At 39.4% G+C, this 7,005-nt stretch overlaps 1 protein-coding gene across 1 annotated transcript in view; it reads right to left on the bottom strand.

The window, feature by feature from the left end:
- Positions 1 to 1,565: 1,565 nt before the first annotated feature.
- The window catches only part of LOC114049956 (toll-like receptor 5), a 72,073-nt gene continuing 66,633 nt past the window's right edge, over positions 1,566 to 7,005 (bottom strand). The window contains exon 3 of the transcript XR_003569916.1: positions 1,566 to 2,377. The gene's annotated coding sequence lies outside the window, so the exon portion shown is untranslated. The remainder of the gene's footprint in view (positions 2,378 to 7,005) is intronic.

The raw sequence follows: 7,005 nt of genomic DNA, 5'->3' as shown, positions 1-7,005 counted from the left end.
CTGTCCCTCATTTTCCTCATATGTAAAATGAATTAGGTTCAGTGGTTTCTAAGGTCCCTTCTAGATTTAAATTTATGATTCTGTGTTTGACTTGGGGAAAATGCTATTGATCCTGTGACATATTTAAATTCCAGAGGTGCTGTGATGTGGTAGAAAGAGTGCTGGATTTGAAGTCAGAAAGACCTAGGTTCAAATCTCACCTCTGACACTTATACCTGTTACACCTTGGAAAAGTCATTTAATTGCTCTACATACCTCAGATAAGTCCTCTAAGCCAATCCACCTAAATTAGAGTAGGTCCTTCTCAGTAGAGAATTATATAGATTCAATTATATATATATATTACATATATATAATTATATAGATTCAAGTTCATATAATAGTAAGCCACATTTTAATGGGACTCTGCTGTATTGTAAATTGCAAACAACACATTGGGATCTTCCAGAATGAAGGCCAACAAACACGTCAAGATGACCCTTCAAATATTCCATTTTCTATTCACTGAAACTTGTGGTAGCAGAGAGTTTCACTAAGCCCTCAAGGTTAGTTAAAAAGCCTGCCCCAAGACCTGAAAACCTTGTGCCTCCATCTTGGGAGTGAGTTAATGTTTCTGCAGGAGCTCCCATGCTTTCGAGTTGCTAAAATCCCTGCCATGAGGCTGTAAGATGAAGGAGTTCAGCTTTCCACTGGGCTGACTTCTTGTTAATGGCGAGCAGCTGTAGTTGACAATGTCTCCGGAGCTTTGTGGTGAGACCCATATAATGAGGGCAGTTGAAACAAACACTGGGTAGAAAACACTCCCCTCCATAGGTTCAAATGCCGTGTTTTAAACTTTCATAACATTTGCAGGCTTTTTCTTTCAGGCTGGCTGGTTATTTCTCCTTAAAGATATCAGACCCAACCTTGCCAAGTTTAGTTTATAGCTCCCCTGTTAGTGAGTTATATGGGCATAAAATAGGTCAGGGTTTTTTTTTTCTTCTTTTCCTCCCTTTTTAAAGAAGGAAAGTGTGTATGTGTGTGTGTATGTATGTATGTGCACACATTTTCCAACATCTCATTGCTCAAAAAAACAGTTGAAGCAATTTTAGCTCATTCTTTCCTGAAAAGATTCAGCATGATGGCACTGACTCACAATATGGAACACTCTTTGAGGTAATTTTTTCCACGAATGTTAAGTGCAATTAGGAAAGGGGAAGCTTATGGGAGAAAGAATTCTTCAGTGTTAGCTGCATGTTAATTATATCTCAATCTAATATACATGTGCCATGTGCCATGTGTACTTGTGTCTAGATTTATGTGTTTGTATACTTACACATCTGTGTTTGGCATTTTTAGCTAATTCATCTTACTGGTTTATTTATTTATTTTTTTAATGGATAAATTTTGTTTGAACAAAATAAATGTAAAACACACAAAACCAAAGTTTACTTCCTGAGAACAGTTAAGTGAAACAACACAAGAGTGTGATTGCCCTGACTGTACATGCAACGAAACATTTTTATAATTTACTGTTTGTCAACAGAAAATTATCTTATTTTAAAAATTATTTAGTTGATGCTTTTTACACATATGTATATTTATTTGCATGTGTATAGGTATACATACATATACATATATATTCAAATGTGTCTGTGATCTCATAGATATGGGACTTCCCTTCATTGACATAGATCATAATCCATCCATGCCTGCCCATCCTATGGGTTTCTTATCTATGGTCTCCCAAAAGTTTGCCACATGGGGTCCACCCAATGAATTCCTTGCTTTCTCTTGACATCACAAGGCTACCAGGGAAGTACTCTGGCTGTCCATCGGCCATCCCACACACATGGTCAGCCCCTCTTTTCTTCCTGTCATATGATTCCTTGATGGGACCCCTTACTCCTGTTCTTCTTTAGAGTTCCTTGTTGGTTTTATATTTGTTTTATATTACAGCCTGATTTTATATCCACCATGTGCTTTTTTGGTTGATCTCTGTCTGACATTCACCTTTAGTTCTTCAGAGGCAAAGGTGTTCCTGGTCTCACTGACGTATAGCAATACTGGTAAAATGTTAATGCTGAAAGGAGAGACTTGGACTTTCATGGGAAGCCTGGGGTCAGTAAAATAACTGCAATTTCCTGAAAGCAATTCAGCTAGCTCTCTTCTTCCTTTTCAACTCTTGGACTGATTGCCATTCCCAAATATACATATTGTTAGATAGGTTTTATAAGGTGCCCATTCAAATGTATATTTAAATCTGGTCAATAGATTTTCTTCATCCATTTGGTCCTTTTTGTGTGGATGGACAGGCTAAACTACTTTAAGTAACTATAAATCTCTTCCAGCAGTCTCTGCAGTGTCTTGGGACTTGATGCAATAAACACAATGTCATCTGCAAACAAGAGCATATTGAGAACCTCACCAGCTTTATAAGGAATGAATAAATGCTTTTTAAAATAATCAATAGGGGCAGCTAGGTGGCACAGTGGGTAGAGTTCCAGCCCTGAAGTCAGGAGGACCTGAGTTCAAATTTGGCCTCAGACACTTGACACTTACTAGCTGTGTGAACCTGGGCAAATCACTTAACTCTGATTGCCTCACCGAAAAGCAAAAAAAAAAGAAAAAAAAAGATCAATAAACACAATGGGATCTCACATCTTTCAGTTAATTTTGAGATAGTAAAGCTATGTTCTATTGTTGAAGATGCAAAAAATCCTCAATTTGTACATAGATATCTTTCATAAAGATTTTGTGCAGATGGGAGAATAGGCATATCAACTGGTAGTTGTTGATATTCTTTTGCATTCAATCAACAAGTATTAATTAAGCACTTACTATGTTCCAGGCACTGTGCTAGGTGCTGGGGATAGAAATACAATCAATGAAAAAATCCCTTCTTGCAAGAAGTTCACATTCTGAGGGGTGGGGTGGTAGGATGGTGGTGGAACGAGTACATATAAGTATATACAGAATAAATATGAAATCATGTTCATATGCTATGCATTCATATGCCACAATGTATTCAATGATTCCCTAATTATTGTGCACATCATTTGTTTCCAGTTTTTTACCATTGCAAATGGTGCAGCTATGAATATTTTTGTAATAATAAATCTCTTCCTTCTAGAGTTTGGGAAAAATAAGATTCCATTGGGGAGGGGGAGAGAGGAGACTATGATTAAAGAGGGGAATTTCAGAGTTCAAGATAATGGACTTCAAGAAACTTACAGTCTAGTTGGGGAGATTCTTTTCTCCAATGAAGATGGGGAGCATATCAGAAGTCACACTTATTTCTATAGATAAATATACCAGCATACTGTAATATCAACATATGTATACATGTGTTTAATGTGTATGTCAAATTAAATACCCCTTGGGGATAGGACCGATTTTGGTGCTTTGCAATATGGGGTATTCAATAGTTATTGACTTACATATACACATTTTTAGTCTTTGAGATGTAATTATTGATAGCTATCAATGATAGACATCAATGCCAGGTACCCTTTTCCCACCTCAAATTAATGAAGACCCAGGCATTCCTATAGATTCTGTTTTTTGGGGTTTTTTTGTGTGAAACAATTGGGGTTAAGTGACTTGCCCAGGGTCACATAGCTAGTAAGTGTCAAGTGTCTGAGGTTGGATTTGAACTCAGGTCCTTCTGACTTCAAGGTCAGAGCTCTATCCACTGTGCCACCTAGCTGCCCCTTAGATTCTGGAACAAATTCATGCCAACCTCTGGGGCAGGACTTTGAAAGATTGGACAGGTTCTCAACAAGAGAAAGGAGAGGACATTCCAGGCATAGGGAGAAATATGAACAAAATCAAGGAATATGAGAGCACATAGTATGTTGACATTGGGGATGGGTAGGAAGAAATCTATTCTGAGGAGAATTCATAGTGTATGGAAAGGGATAATATGGAAGAAGGCTGAAAAAGCAGGGTGGTACTAGATTTACCAGACTGTGGAAGAAATGTAGTTTCAGGCAGCAGAGTTCCAAGGAATGGTGTGATGTAATAGATAAAGCACTGGACTTGGAGTCAGGAAGGCCTAGGTTCAAATCCCACCCTGGATAATACCTGTGTGATACTTTATTGGGCCTCAATGTCCCCTAATGTAAAATGAGGAGAATGGACTCAATGACCTCCAAGTTTCTTTGTAGTTCCAAATCTACACTCCTGTGAACTTTGTAGGTGATAGGGAGCCCCTGGGGACTTTTTCTTTTCTGCCCCTGGAAATTTTTGAGCAGAAAAGTGACATGACCACTAGGCATACAATACAAACTTTTGTTATTGGGTTGAGGAAGGTAGGTGGCATAGAGAATAGTGTGCTATATTTGAAGTTGGGAAGAGCTAAGTTTGAGTTCTTCTACCTTACAGGAACAAGCTAGTGACGCCTAAGTGACCTTGTCAAATCACTTAATTTTCCTCAGTCTCAGTTTCCTCATCCAAAAAATGAGACACTTCTCACAGAACTGTTGGAAGGATCAAATAAGATAACCTATATAAAGGGCTTTGCCAACCTGAAAGTGATATGTAACTGTTACTATTATTTTATTATGATTAAGAAGATATAAGAAATACCACTCTTGCTGCTATTTAACATTATGGATAAATATATGCAGAATTCCTATGTAAAAATGGGAATTCGTTATTGTTTCCTATTGGTTTCCTATTAGAGCAAATTCAGTTAGATATTCAGACTCACAAAAGAAAGCCTGAGTCTCAAATTCATATAGTTAAAGCAACTGGTGTGGATGAAGGAGAATGGAAAGAAATTTCAATTCAGGCTAATAACATTTTCTTTAGGGCTGGAAGCATGTAATTAGGCAGATAAATCTAATCTTAAACATTGACCTCTCCAATGGTCCTAGCCAGTGTTTGTAATTGGAGAGTTAAGTGGCAGAGCTGATACTAGCAGGCTTGAGAGGCACTTTTTAGCAAAGGCAACACCACTGGTCAGGGGTCAATCTTCAAAAAGGAGAAAGGTCCTGAAAAGAAAAAAAAAATCCACATATTGCCTGAGGTACAGGGCTGTAGTTTGCCTAATGCAAAGATAAACTGTTTTAACATTTGACGTCTGAGAAAGGAGACCTTCTAATGGGCGTTCAGCTCATCAGTTTTGCTGCTTTCTGGATCAGGGACGAGAGCTAGAGGGAATGCATTTCCCTAGTGCTCAGAAGCTTAGCTCAAGAAGAGGCTCAATCTCAGGGTAGGAAGGAGGAAATCCAGGAATCTGAGTGTCTTCTCACTTGTGGACAACTCGAAAGGATTTGAATGGAAAGTAATGATGCCACAGATAAAGGCTGCTGAACACCACCACTTCCTTCCACTCCACTTAACAGCAAGAAGAGCTTCAGGAAGGGGTGTGAGGCAATCAATTAATATCACAGTTTACTCCTTTCCACACACTTCCTTCTAGCGACGTGGACCTCCTCTTTGCTACTTGAATGAGACACTTCAGCTCTCAACTCAGAGAGAGAGACACAGAGAGAGAGAGATAGAGAGAGAGAGACAGAAAGAGAGACAGGGAGAGACAGAGACAGAGAGAAAGAGACAGAGAGAGAGAGAGAGAGACGGAGAGAGAAGAAGGAGGAGAAGGAGGAGAAGAAGAAGAAGAAGAAGAAGAAGAAGAAGAAGAAGAAGAAGAAGGAGAAGAAGAAGAAGAAAAAGAATTTGGGGGTATGTCCCTAGTTAGTGAGCAGGAGAGGGATAAAGGTCCACCAAAGGCAACTGAGGAGTAGACAGGTAAGAAGAGAACCAAAAAAAAAAGTAATATTACAAAAACCCTGAAAGAAGAGAGTGTGTATCCAGAGGTACAGGGTGAGCAACAAACGCTGCAGAGGTATCCAGAAAGATGGATGAGACAACCGTCCCAGGCTCCTTGCTAGAAATTGGATCCTAATATTCTAATTTATGATAATAATCTACCTCAGATCTCAGGATGCGCATTTCTAGGTTCCATCAGCCTCTCCTCTGGAGATGTCTCCTTGTCTCTACTCCAAAGCCTTCTTCCCTGGGACCCTGAAATTTTTGAGCTCCTGGGTACTTTCTACCTCAATAGAAGAGGTTGAGACAGCTAGGTCACACAATGGATAGAGTGCTGGACCTGGAGTCAGGAAGATCTGAGTTCAAATCCTGCCTTAGATACTTACTAGCTGTATGACCCTGGGCAAGTCACTTAACCTCTGTTTGCTTCAAATTCCTCATCTGTAAAATGGAGATAATAATACTACCTATTTCACATTATCGTTGTAAGGATAAAATGAGATCATATTTGTAAAGTTCTTTGTAAAATCTGAAGTGCTATTTACATGTTAGCTATTATTATTAACCCAACAATGAGTGCTGAGTGAAAGGACACCCAGGAGACTGCTTCTCCCTGAAATCCAAATCCTTTTATTCCAAGACTTTTTGGAGTCAGGTTGGGCCCTTGTAGACACCAAATCTACCCCTAACTTGAATTGTTAGTGCATTGGATGTGAATCTTCACTACGAAGTCAAAGTGTGTGTGACTTTTGAAAAGTCACTGACCCTTTCTAGATCTCACATTTGTCAGCTAGAAAACGCTGGGCATTGGACTAGATGACCTTTAATTCCCTCTAGCTGTAAATCCTGGGCTTCTGGGAGTAATACAAGATCTCCCTTAGAAAAGCCAATGCTCTTGGTCACAAGGCACAGCCTCCCCTCCCCTCCCAGGATAAGCACGTTCCAGGTGAGCTTGCTTCTCAAAAGGCAGCCAGCGCTGGGAGCTGAGATCCTTGAGAAGTTGTCAAGCAAAAGGGTGAGTTCTCATCCCTAAAGCATTAATCAATCAACAATCAATAGAGGAGCATTTTTAAAGCGTTTACAATGTGCCAGGCACTGTGCTAACTGCTGGGAATACAAAGAAAGGTGAAACACAGTCCCTGCCTCAAGAAATTCGTAGTCTAATGGGGGAGACAACATTCAAAACACTATGAACATAGAAGATACAGGTACCTTAGAGTGGAAGATACTATCATCTGGGGAATCAGAGAA

Source organism: Vombatus ursinus, unplaced genomic scaffold (genome assembly GCF_900497805.2).
Source record: "Vombatus ursinus unplaced genomic scaffold, bare-nosed wombat genome assembly UNPS02014798.1, whole genome shotgun sequence".
Classification (NCBI taxonomy): domain Eukaryota; kingdom Metazoa; phylum Chordata; class Mammalia; order Diprotodontia; family Vombatidae; genus Vombatus; species Vombatus ursinus.
This window is presented reverse-complemented; position numbering and strand designations above follow the sequence as displayed.